A 27,294-nucleotide genomic window follows, 5' to 3' on the forward strand; every position below is an offset into this window, starting at 1 on the left:
AGGGAGGGAGGGAGGGAGGGGAAGTCAATAAATAAAGGAAGTAAGAAAATTTTTGTGGGCAACTTACTACTGAGTAGTTGCTTCTTCTAGCACACCCTTCTTTACCTGACTTCAAGAGACAGATCGCATGGAATAAAAATTTAATGAAGAAATTTAATGCGAGGAGGAAGCCACGAAACTACACGAAGATAAATTCCAACAAAATCGCTTTTAACAACGGGGTAGAGTTGAGATGCGCGTCACGAAGACACACCGTGGTCTTGGCCCAGTGCAGAAGCGCGTCTATTTTTGTGCATGCTGTGCATCGTTGCTTGTGAAGCCTGCAATTCACTGCCAGACTTATGGATGGCGAAATCCTGGCGCCGCGCGAGGGTGTAATAGAGGGAAGTGCCAGGGCAGAAACGTCGGGCATGGCAGATAATGGCGCCGTCTACCCGAGACTTTTCAGCAACGCCACTCTGAGCACAGTTTTTTTGTTCTTATATCTGCTGCGCCGGCTGCCAGGCTAAATGATGCAACCTTAAATTTTCGCCATTCAGTCTGTGACAGATGCTAAAAAAAACAAGATGAAAAGTACCGGTGGAAATAAATAGACAACAAAATAGGCAATTTTTATCCCCCAGTTTTATGGTCGCCCACCTGATGACAGCAAGCGATGCAAATTTCACCCGGCGTGGCCCACGCAATATTTTAGGCGCACACGCGAGAACAGCGTGACGCAATGCTAATTTCATCGAGGCTATCGTTTGTGAGAAGTGAAAGTTTGGGCCTTAACCATATAACGGTAGCCGGGAAGATTGCGCGAGATAAACCATATTTTATGCGAGTTTACGGTAAAATTGCAAGTTTATGACGGGCAGACGCGGCTTTTATTTGCTCTTCATAAGATTCCGAAACAAAAATGCAAAATACTGAGCATCGTTACAGTGCATTGCACAAGTGTGCCATGATAATCGATGCGTTCTGGACGTAGCTGCCGGCTAGAATGAGCACATACACCTCTCGTTGATTAGGTAACGCTGCAACCCTACCTTTATGGTCGCTCCCGCCAAAACGAAAAAATAAAAAATTACCGACGATTACGACACTTCATAATCCCATATTTGAGCGCAGCTCCATACTTTGTTTTCATTTCGCCATGTATTGGCTGGCGCGGACAATCTGTCTCGTGCGGCACGTTGCAAACGAAGCGAAGTTTGGCGCGACTGTCTCGCTAATCGGGAGATCGCGAGAGGCAGCGCCGGGGTGACGCATGGTCGCAATTCACAGCAGCCGCCGCAGACAGACCTCCGCTCATGCAGCGCTTTGTTTCCATAAATGGTATCGGTGGACACGTTCGCCGCATGCCTCATCGATGACGTCATCGGTGAACGGACGACGCGTGCTACTCTGGCGCCATCTCGTAGCGATCGTCACCCCAGAGCACCGCCTTGCGCGGGACTACGCTTTTCTTCTAACGCTTTCGCCATGCCTTCCTACTCCGCTTTCTGTCCCATGGTTCCGCTGCGCCCTCCTCCTCCACTTACCTCCTCGCGCTTTCTTCGCTGTCGCCATTTTTCATTCCCCGCGGCGCTCCTTCGCTGTGCTCCTTCGCTCGATTACGTCGAGGACACAGACGCTCAAGGCAGGAACGGGCGCCAAAGAGCTGCGCTGTTAAATAAAGTGATCGGCCGTGATATCAGTTGACACCCTTGACACCCTGGTAAAGCGTGGTTTGCCACTTGAGTTTCGATGAAACAGGACTCAAGAAAGACGTTCTCGCCACTGTTGCGTCATCCGTCAACGAATCGTTCAGCACCCTGCAAATTTAATTTGTGGCATAAAATGGTCAGAGTAAGAATCGATGTACTACGATTAAGGTCCGTCATTTCGCGAAGGAGAATATTTCAATCATATCAGTATTTATTGCGGCCTTCATTAATTCTTCGCATCTTTAATTAAGGCCACACGGTGTCGCAATCCACGATGGCACTGCAGCCCACCCAGCGGCTCCCAGGTCGGCGGAGAAGGTACGGCTGCGCTTAATTATCTTGCGCCAAGAAAAAACAAAACGAAAAAGAAACGGGAAGAAATAACAGTTACAATAGGCGTTATCTTCATTTCATGAACAGTGCAGCTTGCACGAGCACTACGGGAACAGCGAACGATGTGCTGATGGAATGAGGTTTAACGCGGTTCGGATGCTTTCAGTGCGGCCGCGATAAGAAAGGGGCAGACGGATTGCCAAGATTCCTCATTTCTGAGGGTCGCACTGCGACCGTTCGCTAAATGGCATCGAAGCCTCTCCCGATGTCTTTCGCGCTCGTGGTATACTTGCGTGCGTCTGACACAGTGGGCGTTAGAGAGTAAAGCCTCGTGTCAGGAGTGGCTGGTCCAAAAGTAAAGGAACGAAAAGGTGAAGAGAAAAGGCCAGAGAGAGAGAGAGAGAGAGAGAAAGGCGGAGAGAGACAGAAAGAGACAAATACGTCGAGGGAGAGTGGCCGAAGGGATAGCAATGGGAGCGTGCCATGGTCTTAGAGGGCAGCGATAAATCACGCTATCGGTGCGAACGAACGGCTGCGCCTGGCGTTTCGACGGCGCGTGCAAGACGGACGGCTCGGGACACCGGACTTGGCATTCGCTGTGCTCCACGGCGCTCTACGTGCTCCGTCCTTTCATATTCTTTCTTTTCTCTCTCTCTCTCTCTCAAGTGGCAGCATTCGGCTGAAGCGCCACGGTGTGCGAGATAGAAGGAGGGTGCCCCTCGATGGAAGGTAGAGTAGACGACGAAGACACGCGGAATAGAAGAATATCCCGCCCCCGGCCTCCTTTCTCAGCGGACTGGCTTCCCTTACCGTACACGATAGCGAAAGGCCGCTTCAAAGAGCGATGCCTTTCAGCGATCGTCGCCTTCATGCCACAGCAGGGTTGCTGTAGGCCGGCCGACATGTTTGAGGCTTGCGCTACACCTTCTAGAGCCGCTGAATAGCGCTTACTATGTCGCACCCCCTCTGATAGATTCTTCGACTGGTCGATGCAGAACAATCTGGTCGAGTTAAAAAGTCACAGGCGGCATTCGAGCTATGTTTCGAACATGGGATCCAACGAGGATTGTTGGGCTGTATTGTGAATTATTGTGAAGTTTAGAGCCGTATGAACCTCGTATTTGAAGCGCCTCTACAATGACCTCATGAACTTTTGCAGTGCTGCCTTAGTCTTCTACAACGATCAGTCCCAGATGTTTTGAGCTTCTGCTGATCTATCCTCTCTTCTCTTTTTTTTTCTCGCGAATTACATCCCTCCCCTGTTTGTGCGTCTTGTATGCTAAATGAGATTTTTATGCCCATATATCAAAACAATAATTAGAACAGCTGATCAAAAGAAAGATGGGTGCCTTGTCGTGATTATGCTTGGTGTTCCTGTGTTCCACTCGGCCGTTCGAGCACAATGGGTGAGTTCGGAACCTACTTTTTTCTTGCGTCGACTGATTGAAGTTCACGTGCATGATAACTATGAGACCATATATGATTCGCTTGAAATATATGCCTGCCCGGATATTACGCAACAATTTTACACAAATTATGGAAAAAGGTTGAACGATTAAGCTTTCTTTGCAGAGGAGATAACAACATCAAAAGCATTTAGGACTTCGTACATTTTTTTTTATATTTCCAAACAAAAAACATGATGTATGGACCAATGTTGTAAGTTCTTGATCACTGACCTCGACTGCTATTTAGCGCGAGCAACTTTAGAGGCGCTGCAACATATCTAAAGATGACCGGATTGTCAGTGAGGCTGTGTGAGCTTGCTACACTGCGTAACGCTTTATGTCTGTATATGACACTTTAACGGACTGTGCACGACAGCAGTCTCACAGATATTCTTACACATTGTTGTTACTTTTATCTTTGTCCTACTTTTCTCTCATCTTTCCCGTTCTTCTTTTTCCCTAGTATATGGCGTAACCAGTGAAATTCTATGGTACACTTTCCTGTCCTGCCTTTCCTTATCTCGCTTTCTCAATATTGTCGTACATATGATTAATTACAGGAAATGCCTAGATCCGGCAGTGCCAAATGCATAATTTAATGACGACTCGAGAAGAGAGGTATTATGCGAAAAATGGCCTTGCTTTCTGGATGTAAACGCTCTATGACAAGCCAAGATTTCTTAGATACCTTACAGATGTTTGTATCAGTGTGACTATATCACATGAAGTTAAAAAGAAACACCTAAATTTGACAGTCAGAAAGCATCATATACGTTAGGTCACCTACAGGATGTTTCTGCGGCGGAATCGTGGTCCGGATTCACAAAAAGAACTTATGCTAGAATGGTTTGTAAGATAAATTTTCAGCCGATACTGATGTTGGACATAGTGAATGTGGCTAAAGGAGAGCTTTTGTGAATTATGCCCCTAATCTCTAATTGCTATGCCTCTAATTTGCTTAGCAAACTTTGTCCCGGTTTGGTGTTCTAGTCATGAAATGGTGACTAGTTCTACAAAAAATTATTTCTTTTTCTTCCCTCCCCCCCCCCTCTCTCGCTCAGAGAGAAATCACGCTGCGTTAAATTCGGGAAGCAGTAAATACCCTTACTTGACACCAAAGGAAATTGATTTAAACATGCTTTCTAACAAAAATCACAGACTTCGAGTCTTCCTGTCAAACACGTGGGAAAACATGAAAAAGGGCACTGAATGGGCACTGGCAGAATTAAAATGTGCGCTTACAAACAAAATAGTAATCCATGAAGCAGATAACCAAATCGGTGGGACTAGATGTCGACTTGGACTATGCGGACCTGGGTGGCAAACTGCGGCAGAAACGTATCCGGTTGCTTACCGGGCTGTTGTATACCGTAGTCTCAGTACAACTGGAAGTAAAGCTGGCAGGGCCGGCGACCGAGAACCGGAGTCCAGCGACGAAGCGTTCCCCAAACAAAGACCCTGTCCCCTTCGACCCCGCACCCGCACATTCGTTTCCATTAGCGACGAAATGCGATGGCGCGGGGCGGCACCCAGTATATACAAGTAGCGGCGACTACGCGACAATGCTCCCAGTGCGCGTCTCGCGTTACCCGCCGGTCGGGCGGCGTTAGCCGAGGGCAGAGGAGACAGGCAGCAATCTGTGCTAGACGGTCGTTTCTCCGATTGCAGACTGCGGGACACGATGGGCAGGACCTCCTCCGTCACCCCCTTCCGGCCCACCCCGTTGTGTCATGCTTTGCTGTTCTAACAATTGACCAGAGCCGGAGCCAGATTGTTGTCGCGAGTGTAACCCGAAGCTCCCGCGCTCCAACAGCGCTGTCACTGTCCTTGTTCGGCTGCTTGGTCCCGCGACAGGATCACACGCCCTTGTCCTCTCTGCGCACTTTTGCGCAGCCTTCGCCGAGCATTGCAGATAGAGCTGTCGAAGCGAGGCCATCGTAGAGAGAGAAAGAGAGAGAGATTAAACTTCGTTGTCACTCAAGAAGGGCTGATGAACAGGGGTCTTTGTTCCAGACTTCATCTACCCTCGAGAAGCAACTCTCTCATTGTCTGCGAGCAACATTATTGGTTGAATCAGGGCAAGCTTGCTGTCGTGTTGTTTCCGTTTTCGGTGCGCCCCCCACGAGGAGCCAACGGCGGTTTGACGTATTATGGAAAACAGCTAAGAGCCCGAGTGATCTACCCTACGCTGAGCGTTGGGCTAGTCAATTTACGTTGCGCAATCCCTAAACAGTCCGTCGCCATTATCCGACTTGATCACGCAATGCCACCTTGATTGCTGATACGATAGATCAAACGGAACAAAGCTCATTCGGACCATGGGAGCTCGTGCCAACCTGCATCGACGCGCCACCTAATGGCGCAGCGCTTGCTGTTGAGACTAGCGCTCGAACGAAGGCGCGCATGCGCATTTCATCAGGCCTACCTGCCTGTACGTGCCTACGTTGCCTGTTGACTAAACATTCAATGGGCAGCCGTCTCTGGCGTTTCCTCTGCTCCGTCACTTCTGCGCCGCTGCTTAACTGAGTGACTGCAGCGAAGCTGGCTTGCGCGTATACGTCGCACATCTCGTTCCATCGGTTATTCATGAGGCCTGCTTCTTAGGCCTGTATTCACAAACGGAACTTACCCTTAACTTATGACTTAAGTAGCCGGTCGATGCTTAACGTCTTTCATAGACAAATCTTGTACCTAAAGTGAACTTATATCGACACTTGAGTGCAGGAAAGTAAAGTACGGTCATTGGCAACCTTAAGTGTGACTTTCGCTACTCTCGCCAGCGAGCAAGAAGGCCGCCTACTACGGCAGCCTCGACGACTTTGCTGATTTTGCCGGACGTGAGCGCAATATTACGAAGGATGAGGCATACCGATAAGTGTCGCCATTACGGCCACGGCTTAAGGATCGACAGAATCCCATGGAAGCATACAACGACGCGGGATTCTCGTGGCGGTACCACTTTTCCAAGCAAGTGGTGCTACGGCTTTTGGAAATGCTGCCACTGGTCCCCACAGACAATGAACGCGGTCACCCCGTACCGCCACTGCTCCAGCTTCTAATCGTGCTGCGACTCTACGGCGCCGGAACATTTGAGGTTGTCACCGGGAACCTCGTTAATGTTTCGCAAGCAACTGTGTCTCGAATCATTGCACGAATGTCAAGAATGATTGCCGAGACTTTGTTCCCGCAGCTCGTGAAGTTGCGAAATGGTAATGATTTGGCATCAGTAATGAAGGAGTTCTACGCCATCGCACGGTTTCCTGGTGTGAGCGGGTTCATTGACCGCACTCATGTACCCATCAGTAGTCCCGGAGGAGATGACGCGGAGGTTTTTCACTGTCGAAAGGCTGCGATGGCGCGAAACGAACTCAAAGAGCACGGCGCGTTCTTCCTCGGAAAAGATTGTTTTCCTTTTTTCCATCGTCCGCGCGGATTGAAAACACGCAACGCACACACACTCTCTGCGCAAGAACACCGCAAGTTTTCAGCAGCAAAACAAAAAAAAAAAGTCGGGACCGCGACACGCAGAACCGCAGTAGCTGCGAGAGCCAACGTGAACTTGTGGCCAGACGAGTTTGAGTAAAGCGCTAAAACCAAACCGTTCTTGGTATTTTACTCAGAAGAATGCGCGAGCAAGCACTGCAACAGTTATATCCACATTACTCTGCTGCAAAAATTATTATTTTTTTGCGATTGAACCTATCGTACACGTGAAATATTTACGTATCCTCGACACCAGACGACATACTTGACTCGAAAAGTGTTACTTTCGAAAGTGATACTTAAGCGTCGTTTTTGAAGAACTCGCCTAAAACTTTCCTAACACTTGTACTTTTCCCGCACTTATTGACGCCCTACTTAAGTTCTGTTTCTGAATACGGGCCTTACTCTACCGCTTTTTTTCGACTCGAGCAGAGCGCCTTGCTTCTTACTGCGGCCTTATGCTATCGGAAGCGCTTCCAATATTAGCTGCCGCTTATTCAAGCATGGTTTTGAAATCGATGTCATTTGTCGCACAAATGGTTCGGAATAGTTTGGCCATACTGTTTGTGAAAGTAGCAGCAGGAAGTCGGCAGCAAACATTCCAAATGTTTTCGGTAACATAACACCACAGTAAGAAACGGCATTCTGGCCGAGTCATCGTAATGCGTGAGACTAGGCATTAGGCTGCGCAGTAACCGAAGAAATTGCAATGCGCGGCGGATGCAGGAGCCAGCTCTTCAGCACCCACTCGGTGAGACGGCGGCGCAGATATGACGGAGCAGAAGTGGCACGGGTGGCTGCCCGTTAAACGCTTTGTCAGCAAGGGGCGTACGTCGTCAAGGGAAGCAGCGTGACACGCTATCAGATACAACGCGCATGCGCACCGACGCTCCAGGGCCACTCTCGACGGCAGGCGCCACTCCGGAAGGTGGCGCATCGACGCAGTCTGTCACGCGCACCCGTGGTCCGTACACTTTTGCTCGCGGGTGTACATACACACGTATTATCATACTATCAACGTAAATTGAAGCGCGAATTTACGTTGATTGAAGCGCGAAGGGGAAGAAGAAGAAGTTTGGTTCGGCACAGTCGCACTGCTGTCTCGCTCCCTAGTGTTTTTGAATTTTTTCGACGTTTTGTCAAATAGATTTGTCGAAGACGTCGGACGACTCGCCAAGGTACCTTCCCTACCGGAGGCCGGGGGGGCCTTCGCCTCCCGTCGCTTCGATAGGAGCCTGCAGAAGAGCCCGATCTGGTAGCGGCGAGCGCCCCGTCATGACTACGCCTGACCTGACACCGGGGCAGAGGCCACCGACTGACCCTGAGAGCAACCGTGACTGTAAACGATACAAGACTACAGAAACAGACGACGAGTCTACGCTTATTGACGCTTGTGACATAGCTGACATCACAGATCTGGACGATGAAGGCTTCAGGCTTGTGCGTCACCGCAAGAAGAGGACCATCGGAATCCCAGTGATTGTTACGCCTGCCACAGAAGGAGCCGACCTGAAAAAAGTAAATCCCATTGTTCTGTCTACGGATATTGAAAAAAAGTCTTGGCGCATCGCCAGTTAGGAGCCGATTTACTGCTCAAGGAGCCCTGCTTCTAGATGTACAGACAGAAGAGCATGTGAATTCCCTTCTCAGCAGCAAGTCGATCTCAGGGACTGCAATCTCAGCACGCGTGCCCAATTCGTACCTGCAAAACACGTGCATTATTAGAGGAGTACCGAAGTGGTACACTGACGAGGAACTGTTGCTATACCTTAAACCACAAGGAGTTTACCATGCAAGGAGAGTCATGCGACGCGTCCAAATTTCCGAAACCGATTGGGAGTCCAGGCGAACCAGCTCCGTGGTTCTTACGTTCGCTCCAAATACAGACCGTCCAGAGAAGATCAACTTGGGCTTCACAAGACACGAGACCATTGACTACGTTGAGACACCACCTCGGTGCTTCAAGTGTCAGCGCTATGGACATGTGGCCAAGTACTGCCGTATTGAGCAGCGGTGTAAGAGATGTGGAGGACCGCACGATTTCAAAACATGCGCGTGCAGAGAGAACGTTCTATGTGCAAACTGTAGTGGTGGTCATCCAGCTAGCTATAGCAAGTGTCCTACGCGGGCAGCAGCAATAAAGCGTAAGAAAACGTTTATCTTGGGGCCAACAGGGAACGATGAGAAAAATACGACGAAGAAAACGACAGAAAGACACAGAGAGTCAGAGGCAATGAAATTGAGCTCAAAGAGTGAAACTGATTTTCCAAGCCTGAAGCCTTCTCCAGGAATCCAGGACACAGTGGTGCCATCGCGCAGCGGACAGGCTAAAACAGTCAAATCAATGAACAGAGGCCCCGTAGAAGAGAAGACTGCTGAACAACCGGAACAGCGAAGTTATGTGTCTGTACTGCAGCGACCCCAATCGCGTTGCGATGAAAACACACCACAGGAGAACTGTCAGCAGGTACTACGTGCTCTCTTCAAGGCCTTGCGATCACACATAGAGAAGATGCCGGCTAGCTCGATGAAGGAAATGCTCGAAGTAGTCCTCGCTCTCGAGTCAGTGATTCTCAGCTCTACCTCTTCTTAAAGCACCTAACAATATGGATGCGGTCAGGACACAATGTTCACCATCTCGTCCACAGGTGCCACTTATTATGCAATGGAACTGTGCGGGTCTTGCGTGCCATTTACCTGAACTGTCGCTTTTCTTACGCAACATGCCTGTGCCAATATTGGCCCTGTCCGAGGCTGGTCTTCCAGGTTCCAGAACAATTGCTGGTTACGTCGCACATGGAAACCAAGGTATTCCAACATTTCCGAACGGAAGCGCCATGCTATATGTGAGACGTGAAATACCACATTACGTTCTTCCAGTTCAAGACCTTTGCAGCAGTGCTTTGGAAGTCACTGCTGTACAAGTGCGGCTGGGAAATCGAAGCCTCAGCGTGGCCTCTGTGTATGTGAGCTCTCGCCTGAAGATCTCGATGGGAGAAATTATCAGAGACCTCTGCAGCCGCTGCCCAGCTCCTAGGATTATATGTGGCGACTTCAACGCGCACCATACTCTCTGGGGCGACAAGGCGACTGATGCACGTGGAAAGCAAATTGTTAGAGCTTTAAACACCGAGGGACTCTGCGTGGCAAATGACAAACAGCCAACGTTTTTTCGACCACCAGCCTCTTACAGTGTCATTGACTTGACGTTACACTCAACGGACATCCTCGCATCGTCAACGACTAGTAAAGATAGAATGGGCAGTGATCATTTTCCTGTCTTCGTTAACATTGCTGGATATCGAATCAACGGCCGAAGATCCTGTCCTGTGACGCATTGGGATACATACAGGGACGGCCTAAGCGAATCATCTGGAAACCTGTTCGCGGACATGCTACGTAGCAAGAGATTGGCTACCACTGAGCTGAAGCTACCCGACCACTTCCCCGCTCCCGATCTAAAGCTCAAAAATCTATGCGCTGCCCGTAGAAGAGCGGAACGGAGACTGATGAGGACGAAAGGCAACCCATCAATGAAGACTATATATAACAGGATTAACGCAGTAATTCGACGTTATACAAGGAAACTAAGAAGAGATCAATGGGCATCATTTTGTGCAAGCCTATCGGTCTTCACGCCAGTTCCACGGATATGGTGGGTCGTTAATAACCTTGCTGGAAACTTTCGACCAAACAAGCCATTTGAAGCCCTAGCATTGAAGTTAGGCAAGACACTCGCTTGCCTTGCGAATGACTACGCTGAAATATACTCTTCCGGAAGGTCAGCTGGCACAACCAACCCGCCACCGCCGCTATCGTCGTCTATAATGGATGCTCCTTTCACACTCAGAGAGCTGGAACTAGCTATGAGCAGCCTCCGACGTCGCTGTGCGGTGGGACCTGACCTCATCAGTAATCAGATGCTGACTAACCTACCGGTTGAGAGACGGCGTGATTTGCTGGCATTTTTTAACCAAGTCTGGGCCAGTGGGGCTATCCCACATTTATGGAAGGTAGCATGGGTGGTACCGGTTCTGAAGCCTGGAAAGAATCCTGCAGCTCTGGACTCATACAGACCGGTATCACTGACCTCGTGTGCAGCGAAGCTAATGGAGAAGATGGCGTGCACAAGACTCACTTGGTATGTCGAGGAGGGTCGAAAACTACCATCGTGCATGACTGGGTTTCGGCAGCGTCTAAGCGCTCAAGACAATGTACTGGACCTTCTAAGCCACATAGAGCATTACAGTGCGGATGGCCTGTCGACACTTGCTGTTTTCATGGATGTTTCTAAGGCTTACGACTACGTGTCTCAAAGAGCCATCATCAGCCAGTTGCAAGTTATAGGCGTCACAGGTCATCTCTTGCACTTCATACATACGTTCCTCAATGATCGTCGCATCAGAGTTCGTCTTGGCGACACGTTGAGCGATGAAATACGTATATTTCGTGGTGTGCCACAGGGGAGTGTTTTATCTCCCTTATTATTTAACATTGCCATGAGTAGCCTCCCAACAGTACTAAACCATCGAACACCAGTGAAGATATCTATATATGCCGATGATATCTGCATATGGGTCTCCGGCTACCAGCATCGCCGCCTTGCACGAATAGCCCAGGGAGCAGTAAAAGCCATTCAGGGCCACTTGGCAACGATTGGATTATCACTATCAGCAGAAAAATCATCATTCGTACTATTTCCTGGAGTGAAAAGAAAATCTACACGTTTGACGCTGAATTTGGACGGATACCAGATTCGACAAGTCACCAACGTCCGATTTCTGGGCGTTACCTTAGACCACAGGCTACTCTGGCGCCGCGGTGTTGACCACGTTGTGGCGTCATCGTCACCCAGGCTACATGTGCTCAAGCGAGTCGCTGGCATACGCTGGGGCAACCACCCGACGTCCATGCTACGGCTACATACAGCGTTGGTTACAAGTCGAATCCTGTATCAGCTACCTCTGATGTCACCCTCAGACAGCCAATACGAGCGCTTAGAAGCCATCCACAGGAAAGGTATCCGACTTTGCCTTGGAGTCCCTCAGCCAGCGTCAAACAAGAAAGTGCTCTACGAAGCTGAGTCACGCCCTCTACGACTTCAGGCTTCCCAGGCTCTGATGATCCAGCTCCTACGATTGAGTGAGTCTACGCCCGGTAGAGCGCTCTTACGACGTATAGGTAACAGGCCGCGCTCACATTTTTATGCAGCATTGAACACGCTTCGCGTATTAGGATTGCGCTGCTCGAGACAAAGGGAAAGGATAGAACCACCCTGGACATTCGAGGACATCATATGCAACTTAAGTGTACCACGATTGCAATCAAAGAGCTGTATTCCATCTGCAGAAGCCAAGTCATTAGTCCTGGAACACTTGAACACGATTTACCCGAGTCACCTACAAGTGTACACAGATGGCTCTGTCAAGGCAGACGAAGACCGCTGTGCAGCTGCATTCTATATTCCCTCTCTAAGATATACGTGGTCTGGCCGTCTGGACTGTATAGCCTCGTCGACAGTTGTGGAAGGCGCAGCAATAGCTTCTGCTCTGCGCAAATTAAAGACTTTGCCTCCGCAGAATGTGGTTGTCCTTACGGACTCAAAGGCCGCATTACAACAAATATACCGTGGTTTGCCATCCCTCAAGTTCCCACGCAAATCACTAGCCATCGTGAAAGAGCTCAACAACAAAGGCTTCACAGTAAAGTTTCAATGGATTCCTTCCCACATTGGTATCTCAGGAAACGAAAAAGCTGATGCGCTTGCATACGCCGCGCTCTATCATCCTCCCAAAATCAAAGCCCCAAAGAGTAATCAAGTGCAAAAATCTGACATTCGAAATCACTTTGCGTCGCTTTGGGTTCCACCGCATATGCCCTGCGTAACCAAGCGATTGCACCGAGAGGAAGCCACACTTCTATATCGAATAAGGACAGGATCTGCAAATACACCGGCCTGGTTATTTAAAACGGGGCGAATCAATTCTCCGAACTGTTCGGCATGCAACGAGACAGGAGACATTGAGCACTTTTTGTGGTCCTGCCAGCAATTCCAAGATGAAAGAGACACTCTCCTGAAGAATCTGCAAAGCAAGAACCTTCCGCATGCGCGCCTGCAACACCTTATATTTCCCGCGGGATCAGTTATAGCCCGAAAAGAAACTTCACGTCTCCTCATCGAGTTTTTAAGAGAGACTGGTTTGAAGGACACATGGTGAAACCCTTCAGCGATATTGTGCGAGACGCTCGGGCGGAGCAATTGCCGGCCTTGTTCGCCAGGCTAAACCCGCCTGTTGCTACAATTCACCACCACCACCACCATGAAGCGCGAACAATTGGAAAACTACTTGAACGCGTTGTTTTGCTTCCGGGTGGCTTCCAGATGGCTTAAAGTGGTTTCAGACACCGAGACTTATACTTGGGACTACATCATGTGAAAAATCCGGCTACTGAGTTATTATTACACGTCACACTTGGTAATTGATTGATTGATTGATTGATTGATTGATTGATTGATTGATTGATTGATTGATTGATTGATTGATTGATTGATTGATTGATTGATTGATTGATTGATTGATTGATTGATTGATTTTGATCTTGATTTGGTTTGGTTGAGCGTTCTAAAGCAGCTCCTAGCTTGCAAGGAACGCCGTTCTGGAGCACTCCAGATAAGCTTTGACCACCTGGGTATATTTAGCTTACACCCAAATCTAAGTACACAAGTTCTGTCTCGCATTTCACTTCCGTCCCAGTGCGGACGCCCCAACGGCAATTGAAACTGCGTCCCCGAGCTCAACAACAGAATGCCATAGCGAAGGAGATACCCCGGCGCGTGCACTTCCGTATAATTGCACGTAACGGTCTTTTTGATCAGCTATTCTCTAATCGCGTTTTGTATTTCTGCCGGTGGTACCCATAAATACATACTGTATTATACGAACAGTAGGAACGAAAAGACGCTTTGAGGCTTGCTGGAAATCAGCAACAGAATAGAAAAAGAACAACGCTGGCATATCTCTTTTACACCTATAGGTGCCGTTATAGAGAAAAAAAAATGCTCGTCACCACGTAGCGAACATCTCCGTACGTACGAACGAGAAGTTACCCGGTCTCCACATGAACAAAGAGGTGCGTTAGAAGATACGCTGGAGGGCCACGCTTTGCTGAGCGTCACGTACAAAAATGCCTGCGCTCTACGCAGATAAAAGGCGGAACAAGAAGAGCGATGGGATGCGAGGAAAGCGGGGCAATCAATAAATCCATTTCTGAGATAGGACGCGCGGCTGCCACGCCGAGAAGAGACGGGTGGCTTTCGCTGTGCCGACGTACATCAATCTGACCATCCTTTGTTTCAAACCGTTCTGCTTTTCCAAAACCGCATGCAAGCAGAAGCGCAGTTATTCTCGTTTTCGTCTGTCTCTGTGAGCTAGGGGAAAACACGATACAGCTCAGCGGGGGCAAGAAAAAGAAATTTCAGGAAATAGTGGTTCCTGCGAAAATGCGGAAGGCGCTTCGAAGCCGTGGAAGTAACCCCATTTTTCTTTTTGTGGATGTTATGCTTGAGAGGGATGGATACTTTATGTTACGTACAAACACATTTGAGCATGCGGCACAAAAATGCATGGAGCTCTGAAACCCCATGTGTGGGCTCGCGGTTGTGTTTACGATTCCGTATTTGTGCTGATTTTATTACACATTTTTGGCGGTAAATAGCGCACTTAAAGCTGGTAGTGTGGCGAAGTAGTGTTCGGCGAAAAAGAAAGTCCAGGGGATGCGTTTACATTACACCTGCACTTAGGCAATGGAGCTTGCTATCCTTAACCACCGATTGCTTTAATTATGACCCGCGAATAAAACATTCCTAAATATAGTAGATAAGAATAGAAAAGTGTAGCGCAGTTGTCCAAACAAAACTGAATAGTCCGACATTATGCGTATATGACATCTGGGCTAATATACTCAATTACATCGGCTTTATTATTTGCTCTTAACCGTTTCTTTTGCGCGTCCTTGGCCTTGAATTGGCCGTTTTACATGTTTACTTTTATCGCTTATCTTTGACTTTTTTTTTGTCTTGGCCCTTCGAGGTCAATAATACTAGACCTAACATCAAATCTTTGGCACTAGAAATGTGCTTTTCTCAGCACGTTCAACAGACGCACCATGGTGAAGAGCATCTTTTTAAAACGAAGGCTTCTTCGCAAACCGTACCAGACTTTCCCAACTGTGGTTGTTGGGTGCTGCTGCTGCACTGCCAAATAACTCGCACTCAACAAAAAAAGAAAAAAAGGAATGACATGCCTGATGGTGGCACCAAACCTCAGTGCCCCAGTACAGCAGCCCGATTCACTGACCATTAGGCCAAAATCGCATTTGTTTTTATTTTTCTTTCGTAGTATCTATTGCGAATACAAAACATACGTGCCTAAGCATTTACATAGCGAACAGAGACTGTTCTGGCCGCTTTTAGTTCTATTGTGCGAACAGCAACTTGCTTTATTGAGAGGATCGCAGTCTGTATCATATTTGCGTAGTATGGGCGTGTCAGAGCACATGCACGTGCCTCAGTTTTCTTTACGGCAAAGACACAGGCGTAAAACGGGTAAACTTATAGCACTTCATTAACCTCTTCACGAAAGCTTCGTTTCACACACATTCCATGTTGAGCACTAGATCCGCATAACTTTTTTTTTTCTGTGTGAGGAGAAGCAGACACGTTCATGTTTTCACTGGACTACATCGCCGTCAACGTCAGCGTGAGCAACCGTTGAAATGAAATAAATTTAGTTTCCACAAGGCCACACAAATCGAGAGAAGGCAGCTAAATAAAATAAAGACAATGTGCGAAACGCGAAAAAACGCGAAAACAAACGCGAAAAAGAAGCTATTCGTATTTGTCGTTGAGTACAAATAAAGAAGAAGGAACGAACAAACACTGCAAAATTGCATGACCTGCATGTTCACGATGACAGGCTCATGTCCCGCAATGTTACCGACCTCTACTCAGAATCCTTACGCTGGATTATTTGTAGAAAGAATGGGTTTCTAAATCTACTCATTATTCTGTATTCAGTCAGAGCACACTGCTAATGGGGTGCTTAAATGAAGCTTCAGGGCAATAGCATTTTGCTTAAACACAAAGGACCTCAGAAGGTGCCATTGACTCAGTGACGGCGGTGATCTGCACTGAGATAGATGTCGACGGTTTAATTACTCTCCGCGGCAACCACCTTCGGACGCGTCGTTGTGTGCGACAATGTCTGTGCGCTTATATTTCTTCCATAGAGAGAATGTCAAGTCGCGAAAAGTATTTTTAGCTCTCCGCCTCATACCCCACAGTAAAATCAATAAAACTGGTAAAAGTGATCCAATGATGAAATGTTGATTATGTCACCATACTCTGTCTTTTCCTGTTTCGTTTCCGTGTTCATTATTCACGGAATTCGTGTCTTATTCGTATCGTGTGTGACGTCGACCTTGTCTTCTTTAGCGTGAACACTTGGTTCACCCTTTCGATTTAGAAGAAGAGCAAAGGTGGGCCGATCCCGGAGATAGTGCAGTCCATGGCGCATTGTGGTTAACGTTTCACTTTATTTACTCTAATTACACATCTACCATTAAGTTTACTTAGCGACTAATTCTCGCCTTTTCTCTCGTTGAGCGCTACATGTAGATGCCCTTTGCCAATCCATACGATGGTCTAGAGACATAAAAAGTACCCGTCGTTAAGGCCTAATCAAAACGCGCTCGCTTGCCGGCGAGGAGTTAACTAGAAGTACCACTCAGCGGGGTTCAATTAGACATTAATACTTTCGCATTCCCAACTGATAGAAGTGCTCAGTTCTCCTCGGAATTTTTTTAAATGATCAAGCAGTTCACTCGCGTGATATTCTGTCAGGCATTATTTCACAGCTTCTTCGTTATTCTTTATCTTTATATCGTTCTTGTGGTAAACGTAGGTGGCAAGGAAAACGGAAGGTTAAGAATTCTGGGCCTCCCCTGCTGGCAAAGCGAACGCAGTCCCTAAGTAGCTTCTTTCTGCTTTGTCGAGTGTACATGTTCATTTACCAGAAACACGTTCGTTAGCGGTCGTTTAGTCGGTAAATGGCAGCGGCACTCGTTACTGCTGCTCGCAGTGCGAACAAAGAAAGCTGTGAGTGTACTGAGAGCCTTGGCGGGGCGCCCTTTCTTTCGGGTCACCGCTTTTCCCTCATTAACAGCACCGCCTCACGATGTATGGTTCAACGCGCTGTGAAAGCGGATTTGAAAGAGAAAAAAAAATTCCCGCTACTATACTATACTTTCCCGCTACTATACACGCGAGGCTGCATGAAAGGCTAGGACTACGTCCCAAGAAACAATTAAAACTTCTGTACCGGAAAGACAAAGGCTTTTCTCGCCGTAGGGAGATCCACAAAAACACGATTCGCGCCCGGCTGAAGAGGACATTATAGAGGCCGTATGTTGTTTCCTTGGTATGGGCACTCATTATTATTATTATTATTATTATTATTATTATTATTATTATTAGTAGTAGTAGTAGTAGTAGTAGTAGTAGTAGTAGTAGTAGTAGTAGTAGTAGTAGTAGTAGTAGTAGTATTATAGCTAGACGTGCTTGACCTTCATTATGCACCCGAGGAGGAACAGTAGTTAACGGCGGCGCCTTCCTGGCGCTCACCTTAACCTCTCACACCATTGCGGACGTCACACTGCGAGCACTGAAACTAGAAAACCTGTGTGCAAAAAAAAAAATGCTCTAGAATGTTCAATCAGAATGCTGTCAGAAGATTAACTTTTCAGTTTCAGATATTCTTCCTGAACTAAAAGAGCAAATGTTAATTTTTTTTTAAATTTCACAATTTATTAGTTCTTTCTTGGCGACCCCTACCAACCAGTGATTCTGGCGTAAGGCTTGGCAAGGCTGTGCAAGCCAGCTATTATGTCGTGAGGAATGGCGTTATTCACTTGAACGCGGCGGTTTCATCCAATTTTTTTGTTTTGTTTCCATGCGTGTTTCTTCAAAGTGCGGCGTGCGCTTCACTTCAAACTTTGCGTGACCGAGCGTACTGCATTCGTTGGCGAAAGGTGTGAGTGCAGTTTTTTTTTTGTGCAAGTTAACGCTGGAGCACCCGATGCGCTTGTCTCGTCGTGACGATAAATGCGGAACGCCTCGTGAAGAAACCATTGCGCTATGTTTGTTTACTCTCCGTAACACAGGGTCTGAGTGTCCAAGGACCAACAAAATTAGTAAGTGGAATGTTTTCTAAATTATAATGTGGAGCAATGTTGTCTGATAGTTGTTGGGTATGAATACATGGTGTCGGAAGGAATTATGAATGATTCTGTGAAAAGTTCTCGCGTAGGTTGCTATGCATTACGGCTGTGTGCTGGTCATAGTACTTTTCATCACTGTAACATGTTTTATTTAGTCAGTTATATTGGTTGCATTATTGAAGACGAATAAATGGGAAGTCGATTTTGAAAGCTCTTTGGCAGTGTCATTTATTTGCATCCTATTCGCTCGCCTTCCTAAGGAAGCTACTGCAGCCGTTCCCGTCAATAACAGCCTAATTACGTTTACATTAAGACATACGCCACTCCTAATAGTTAAAGGACACGCTGCTGTTTAAGCTGACCCGAGTCGCAAGCTCGCTTCAGCCTCAAAAGAAAAACAACTGCTGTCGTAGCGGCCGTAATGCTGGACGCTAAACAAATTCGAACATTCGCGCTAAGCAGCGTAGGATTTTGCCGTAACTGCCATTTCCGGTTGTGACATCACTTTTCTAATTTTAAAATTTTTTTTGCTTCCTGTTGTCCTCACGATACGCAGATGGCGACGGTTACAGTGAGCCCATTTTCTTGACATGTCGGCTTCTGTGAAAGCTTCGCTACCATTGGGGTATGCGCAGAAAAGTAACTGCCCCGAAATCCTCCATTTAGACAACGGCCCCCAAGACCTCAATAAAAAAAGTTTATTATATATTCTTGTTATTAGTATTCTGAAGCTCACGTCTTTAGCGGTACAGTAGGTGCGCCTCGGCAAGGAAGTCATCCGCACAGACGCCGCATTCACTGCGCTGATTACGTTTTTGTAAAGAATATATATTTTAAAAAAAATCCTGTGTTTGGTCAGTAGTTCTCAGTTTACGCCAATGGACATACGATCAATGCCCGGTAATCCAGGTTCCACCAGGAATCAACCAACGTTATATTTTACCACAAAAGTAACACCAATCTTTCCTTAAGCGTACAGTGAATACGTTTTTAGATAACCAGCTAGTTGTTTCTTTTAATATTCTATGGCACGTCAGTATCAGGCGCAAGCGGTCCGCTCTTTAGGGCGAATATGCAAGCGAAACAAAGGTTTCGTTGTTCTCATCTCGATGCATGTCTGATGTAAAGCAAGGTTCACTGTTAAAAGCAACGATTATTCAGAATACCAGTACTGATTGCTGGTAAGGTTACTGAAGGGGACCACACTCATATTTTATCGATTGATGCCTTTTTATTGCATGCTATCTACAGCTCATTCTTTAAAGCGCAAATGACCTCAAGTAAAGTGACACTGAATACTGCATCGTAAGTGTTATTACCATATACTGGTTGAATACTACGGTGGTACCAACTCGCCCCAACTTCAAGTTTTCATCCGCTATATCGGCGTTCCTTTTAAGAGGAGATCATACTGTACATTCGTTTGTTTTTTGCTTGGTCAGCTTTATGCAACTAGAAGTGAAATAGATTACGGAAATTTTGCTAATTCATTAGAATATGCCGTTAGCAACCAAATATATTACGCACATTAGGTTTTACGCACTTTAATATCTAATGTTATTGCGCGCATTAAGAGACCTGATGGCATTCCCATTTTTCTTGTTCTTTTTTCCCTTCAAGAACATTACTGCAAGTAAACATACCCCACGGCTAGTTGTCTGTTCAAACCGGGTAAAAAGTTGCTGAAGTAGAAAGGGTGGCTGAGCTAAGGGATAAAAAAAAGGAGAACAAAAGTTTGTTCGTTCTCTCTAGTCTTGCTTCGCAAATAACGCGGAGGGCTTTCTTTGCTGTTCCCGTTTGCTCCATTCTAGAGGGAGAATTAATCCCCAAGTTTCCAATTACCCGCCCTTCCCCGTTGCTCTCTGGCGCTAAGTTCGCCAGAGCTATTGCTTTGGGCAAACGCCTCGGCTTTCACCGCAGCTGGCCCATCTTGGGAGCTGCGGTGATGGTTTTGGGACGTCCACTGGTATTCTATTTCTTTTTTTCCTCGAGTGGATCACTGTCACCCATGTTGGCTTTGTCTTAATCTACTGTGCCGTGTTTCCTCAGTCTGCCCTCTTTCTTGAGTGAATCGACATTTTATTTGGCTTGCGGTCACATGCTGGCGTGTCCCGAGCTAGTCGTCATTCTGGGCCACCAGTCGTTTGTCAAACATCCCCGCTCTTTCGACGATGACAGCCAATTTTCCATCTGCGGCTCCCCAGGCAGACGACATTGGTCGAGTTCAGTGACCAGTTTGTCCTAATGGCCCATTTCCCTTCGGACTGTTTAAAAGGAAGCACAGAAATGGACACTGTGTATCCAAGTTCTCCAAGGTATTTGATCATTAGAAACAAGCGAGATTAATCTGGAGAGGTGTTTATCGAAAACACTAATGAAAATTGTTCTTGTGGTTTTGTGTCTGTGTGTGGTAAAGATCAGGACCGTATTTCTATCGCACTGCCGATCGATAACCTCAACTAGCGATCGATCATTATCGGCTTGCTTCACTACCGCCTTCCTTGACAACGCAATGCATTTCGTAAACCAGTATTGAAAACATTAAACAGGAAAGGTAGTGCTTGAATGCTCGAAAATTTTGAAGAGAAAAGGATTTCCTTTCTGATATTTCCTCATCGGCTGATTATCATATGACCACAGCTGACTGCTTGTACTCGTTTTCCATTCTCAGTGCTCAGATGCTGTCTCAGGCTGTCGTCTTGTATACAACATAATAAGCGTAAAATTGGGTGGACATGAAGTTTCTGTTGCATCATTAAACTTGGCGCGTTGCAGTGGTGACGTCTGAAATGGAAGGATTTGTCCCAGCGACACGTTTTCTTTATGGCTAACCTCACACACATACGCACTGACTTACAAACGTCCTTCCTAACGAAACTGTAAAACTTCCCTCGCATGTGGCTCTGGCGCACTTTAGTGCTCGGATCGAGACACATATGGTGCGCTGACTTGAGCATGAGCGAATGCAGAACCCCGAGAGTTTCAACGCATGAGCGAACGCCTATGTATGTACAAAGATGTTTGGATCGCATAGTGACGCCGGCTGCTACACGAGCTGTGAAGCGTGTGCAGCAGCCATAACAAACCTGTCAGTCAGGCATAAGCGTATCTGTTTATTTGATTGTTGTTCCTACTGCGCGTAAAATGTGCGTGCAGAGTGAAAACTGCGGGGGGGGGGGGGGGACGGGGGGGGACGGGGGGGGGACGTGTCCCGGTTGAGCCTGCCGAGCGTACTATCTCGGCACGCTTGACGCAGCAGCAATTCATCATTGCCTTGCCCAGCGAGTAAAAAAAAAAAAACCGACAAAGAAGGTAGCTTCAAAGCATGCTCAGATACGCCTTCGGCATTGACGCTACCATATTCATGTGCTATCTCCAATTAGGATGCTGGTAAAAAAACACCTTCTGTTCGCGTTACTCAACTAAACAGAATAGGACGCCCACTGTGCCAGGGAACAAACGCGAGTTAATGACATCTTAAGTTGAAATCAAGAAAAAGAAATGGGCATGGGCAGGACATGTAATGAGGAGGGAAGATAACCGATGGTCATTAAGGGTTACGGACTGGATCCCAAGGGGAGGGAAGCGTAGCAGGGGGTGGCAGAAAGTTAGGTGGGCAGATGAGATTAAGAAGTTTGTAGGGACGGCATGGCCACAATTAGTGCATGACCGGGGTTGTTGGAGAAATATGGGAGAGGCCTTTGCCCTGCAGTTGGCGTAACCAGGCTGATGATGATGATGATGATGATGATGATGGTGGTGATGATGATGATGATGATGATGATGGTGGTGGTGGTGGTGATGATGATGATGATGATGATGATGATGATGATGATGATGATGATGATGATGATGATGATGATGTGCCTGCCCTCTGGCTTTGAGCTTAGCATCTGTCCGGACAGGCAGTGGTCACTGCTGACCGATTCTGAAGGGCTATCCACTCTTCAAGTGGACTGTCTCTATTTCTAGCGTAGAATATGACCGTCGGAACATCCTGTACGGGAATCAACGTAATGAAAGAAATTTGCGATATCCCTTTATGGTGATGTATCAAGAAAGGCTCATTGCATGTTCTTCTCGTACCGCCATCTTGGCCACAAAGAAGGGACCTGTCCCGTCACCACTCCGGCAAATAACTGAAGTCCACGATCCGCCGCTGTGTCACAGTTGCTGTGTCGTTCCAATGCTGAGAAAAAGGTCGCGGGCTCAATTCCGGTCAGTGGAAGTCGCGTATTGTTAAGATCAAAATGCCAGAACACTCTTATATACACTTAGATTCAGGCGCATCCTGAAGAGCACCAGATAGTAATTAATCCGGTGCCCTCCACTGCGGCGTCGCTTATTAACACGCGCAGCTACGATTGACGCATCCCGAGAGGCTCCTATTGGGTTCAGTGTTTGTTGCCTGATGCGCAGCATTTTACGCCCATTATAGATGTTCTCGAGGGTGCCACAGAGTGTCTTCAAGGCGTGCAAAGTTTTCCAAGACACGAAAAAGTGCATAAAACATTTACCTTGGTGTAAACATGTGTATGAGACGTTGTTCGATAGAAACAATAGCATTAACGGTCACTTGCACTTAACTCGTACTTAACTGCGTTCGAACACTTAACTGGACTGAATGTCGAACTGCTTAACCGGGCTCCAACACGTTTACTTTTTTCCCAAAGCTTACGCTAGTCATAATAATTGCGCTTGTTCAGCGGCCGACAGCGCGTAATCGTTATGGAACTACATGCGACCATTTCCTTCACGAGATGGTGGTGGTGGTGTCAGGAAGGGTGTGTTTAGCCTGGCGGTTAAGTCCGGTGACCCCTCTATTCCAGAAGCGTTTAGATTACTTCCACATTTTGACACGAAACGTGTTTAAAATCGGTCCGACAGGGCCGTTCTCAAAAACCGCGTGTAAAGAAAACAAGCTATATCATTATCACTTGAATATTTTAAATCGTGCAAGCCGTGAGCTTTACTTTTGTATTGTTATGTAGAGGAAAGTAGCCACTACTTGATCCTGCATGTGTCGTGTGCACAGATGGCGCTGTTGTCGCGCCAAGCATGGCGCAATCGGTGCTAAATTTATCCTCGCGTGCGGTGTTCAGGGGGCATAGCTCGGCAGTACGTTTGTCTATCCGTGCAGGAATGATCGCGTTTGAGAGAGCTGACTAGGTATAGTTTATCAAGCTCAAAGTGGTGCTCATCCGGAGTTATAAGGCCTGCAAGTGGGCAAGTTGTTGCAGAAATTTCACGCTTGCTCGCCTATATAGCTCCCTGCGCTTGACATGTGCGGCCCCGGAATTGCGGGGAGATACTGGGGCAGCAAGCCAGAGGAATAAACAACACCTTTGACCACCGCGGAGCGTGTGCGTTTTCATAGGCGGCGCAAGCCAGGAGATTGAGGCAAGCACAGGAGCCCCAATCATGTACGAGTACGGTGGGCTCGAGCAGCGCAATGCATTTTCGGGGGTCATCAGCCGGAGGGCGATTTCTTTACCACACAGGCCCGAATATCCCCCACAACATAAACGGGCCCACGACAAATAGGAAATTAGCATGATCGCACAATTTTACCATAAGAGCGTCACTGGGTGTAATCATAGTTAGGCATGAAAACTTTCTAATGCGTGAATAAGTGTAACACGGGTATTTGGTTACGTCATTTCTGTACACTAGTGCCCATAATCTATGTGCAGCACCCACAAGGCGTTTCACGTTCCCAGCCGTGGCAGTGTGCTTGATACCATTCTTTTTTCTTTTTTTTTTTCGCAGCACATCCGAGACTTCATACTCATGTCGAAACGGAACGAACAGGCGTCAGACATTTTTCAGGATTATGTTATTGCTTTCTAGAAATATTATCCATGTACACTTCACTTCAACCAGCACGCCCAGAAGTGTGCATGTGACTTCTCAGATGACTATTCAATGCACCTATTACACATTCCTGCGCTTTAAATTCTTAGTTTCTTTACGTTCGCGCAGACGTGCTTAACGCGAAAGTCAGTATTCCTACGTGAGCAAACAGATGCGTTCTTTTATTTTTTATCTTGTGTTCTCATTTTTTCTACCCTTACCCCATCCTCCTATGCAAAGTAGCCAACCGGACACTTAATATATTAACCTTCTGTGGGATTTCATCTCTTCTTTTCTCTCTCGCTCTGTCTGAATCAAAAGCCTGTTCTTAGTCACTGCATGGGCTACAGCAGCTTTTGTGCAGCACATTTGCAATAGCGAAAGGATATCGGAGGCGTGATATTCGAGTATATCAAGTGAGAGCTTTGACTTCAGTCTGAGGAAACTAGATTTGCTTCGTTCATGACAGATATTTGTTACAAATTTCAATACACAAATGGCGTTCACCTTTGGGAACAACCTATAACGTGTCGTCAAGCGAAGAGCAGCGGTACATAGAGCTGACTCCTCATGCATTGGAGACTATGCCATCAGCGTCCTCGCGGAGGCGCTCCGAAGAAGCATCGAGTGTGCCCCAAAGTGGTCATTATTGCCGCAGCGTCCCATTCCAGGATGCTCGCACTCCACAGTTCGTTGCCGCCGCTGCCGGCTTCCTTCCTCGTAGAGCCGGCGTCGCTTTCAATGATGATCTAGAGCCTCGCGGCGATGCTCTAGTATACGCGACACACGAGCCGCCTATGCCCCATCTGCCGTCATTTTTTCCCCCAGACTGTCTCCTTTGATATCTTCTGCACCTTCACGTCCCGATCGTTGGGAGGCCACAGTGCCCCCCCCCCCCCCATTCACCCTCTCCTCTTTTGGCTGCCCCTGTTAGCGGTCTCGAATTCGCCCCTAGCTGCTCTTCTATTCGTCAGATAACCTTACTGCGATGAAACAAAATGAGGCTTGCTCGATTCTCCGGTATTCCGGAGCCAGCATTTACGGATGAGTGGTATCTTTTGCGAGACACCAAGTGGCTTTAACCCGCAGAAGTCGCGCGTGCCATACGATGGGCTCGCATTGATACGTTACACCTGTGCCAAAGCAAAGGTTGCCCCTGCATCAAAGGAAGTGGCCATGGCGTAGTATGTCATCAACGCTTTTCTCCTCGTATAGAGGAACTGGTGGCAATACCGTATGATGCAGCGGTCTGCAGCTTCAATGCTTTGAAAACATTCCTCTGTTTTCCAGTTCATCTTTGCGCAACCAATAGCATAAAACAATTGTAAACAATTTATCGCTGCTGATGTACTTAATGTGATAGAATAGTAAGAATATAATTGCAGTCTTCGAAACTTTTGTTCAGCAAGGCCTCACATTATATCGCCACTAAACGATGCTCTTCCCAGCTACGCCTCAGCGTTGTAGCATAACGTTAAAACAATGAGGCATAGAGGTCTACGTAACCTCACAGTTATATGTTAAACACAGAAGACATTAGAAAACGCTGGTTAATTCTACCGATATCCTGTGATTTACAACAGGCAAATCGAAGGGAGCACCTGAAACTTCCATGATGCAACTGTACTGGCTGGCTTTGAGCGGTATATTGAGTGGCCGGAAAATTGGGTGAGTGTGGACACAGGGAGAGGCGAGAAGCGGAGATGGGAAGTGCTGGGTAGGTGTACGCAGTGTTCTGTCATTAACCATAAAAAAATAGCGCGGTGATCACCGTCTTATTACATTTCTTTTATATTTCTAATCTATTTTCGGAGATACTGAATACCATAAGGCATTGATTAGGCGCAACTACAATAGGCTCTTCTTCTCGTGACTGAATCTTTACCGCAAGGTTGTTTTGAAAGGGTTCCTCTGCTCTCCAAACGCGTGAAATAGCTAGAACGAAGATGTTTTGATCACCGCGCTTGGCGGTCGAGAGGAATAAATGTGTGGTTTTAAGCTCTTACATGGTCTAGTTTCGAAAGATACACATGTGTGTCGTGAGTGCGTGCAACGTTGAAGTAGCATCTCGCATGGCAGTAGTGAGCCACCGTCTGTCTCCTCGTGACAATTTGTTTTCATTTATTCAACTGGTAAGTTTTCTTGCTTTGCGTTAAACGAAGTAACTGTGGGCTCCATTAGAAGGACACTTAGAGTAACCGAGCACATTTGTTCTTACAAGCTTTTAAAAAGAAATTGCGCTGTCGAATAATTTCTTCTCGCTTCAATTACGTCACGAGATGATAGCTTTTTCGCCCAGATTGTTAAAAAAATAAGAAAAAGATACTTCATGTCTTTGATAGCTTCGTTTGTCCAAAAATAAAAGCAAAAGAGCACCGTTTCACACGCATCGCCTTTTGGAAGAAGAGATCTGCTTCAAAGACCTGTCGTGGTCTCGGCAAATAAATGTCCGGGCACACTAAGCGAGCAGTGGTGTTTAGTGAATTGTTGTGCGAAAGCAAGATGGCGGTAAACGTAATATCTTTATTTAAATAATAAAAACGCAGGTTACCATACATGTGAGGTGGTTGTGAATTAACAGTTCATCTGTAGATATATACCTTTAGGTATCTGTTTTCACCTATTCTTAATCCCAGCTCCATAGACATCAATAAGGCAAGAGAGTCAACTGTCAATCAGCCGAAATTTGATATTATTATTATTTGAACACATATACACATATACACAGGTATTAGAAAAGGGAAAGCGAGGAGCAGGCTGGCAACTGCCACCGGAAGGGGCACAACGCCTGCCTACTCTTCTGAAGGGAGGCGACAGCAACACAGAAATAGAAGATAGGAAGGAAGGGAGGAAAAAGGAAAGAGGAAAGGAGAGCAACAGGACACTGCAACAGCACAAATCTAAAGACAAAAGTAGAACTCTGCAGCCGGAATTAAAGTGACGCCACGTCGAACAGCCTCCACAATTATCAACCACATCCATGGCTAGTTCGCTATGCGGCTAATTGTGTTCTCCACGATGAGACGCCAAGTAAAGCTGCACGTATTCACCGTTTCACCGTTAGTCGGTTCACAATATACACTATAAGGTGTTTGAACCCGCCACCTCCCGTCTTCGAAGGAAGAAGCGTTAGGGTTCAGTACTGATCACATACAGTAGGGCCGGTCAGTGAAGGTCACGCTACTACAGAATGTTCAATGTTCATGCTA

At 47.0% G+C, this 27,294-nt stretch overlaps 1 long non-coding RNA gene across 1 annotated transcript in view; it reads left to right on the forward strand.

The window, feature by feature from the left end:
* The first annotated feature begins 18,041 nt into the window (after positions 1 to 18,041).
* Positions 18,042 to 27,294, forward strand: part of LOC135901191 (uncharacterized) — a 163,009-nt gene continuing 153,756 nt past the window's right edge. Inside the window, exon 1 of the long non-coding RNA XR_010564036.2 lies at positions 18,042 to 18,205. This is a non-coding gene — a long non-coding RNA (uncharacterized lncRNA). The remainder of the gene's footprint in view (positions 18,206 to 27,294) is intronic.

This window comes from Dermacentor albipictus, chromosome 4 (genome assembly GCF_038994185.2).
Source record: "Dermacentor albipictus isolate Rhodes 1998 colony chromosome 4, USDA_Dalb.pri_finalv2, whole genome shotgun sequence".
Lineage (NCBI taxonomy): Eukaryota > Metazoa > Arthropoda > Arachnida > Ixodida > Ixodidae > Dermacentor > Dermacentor albipictus.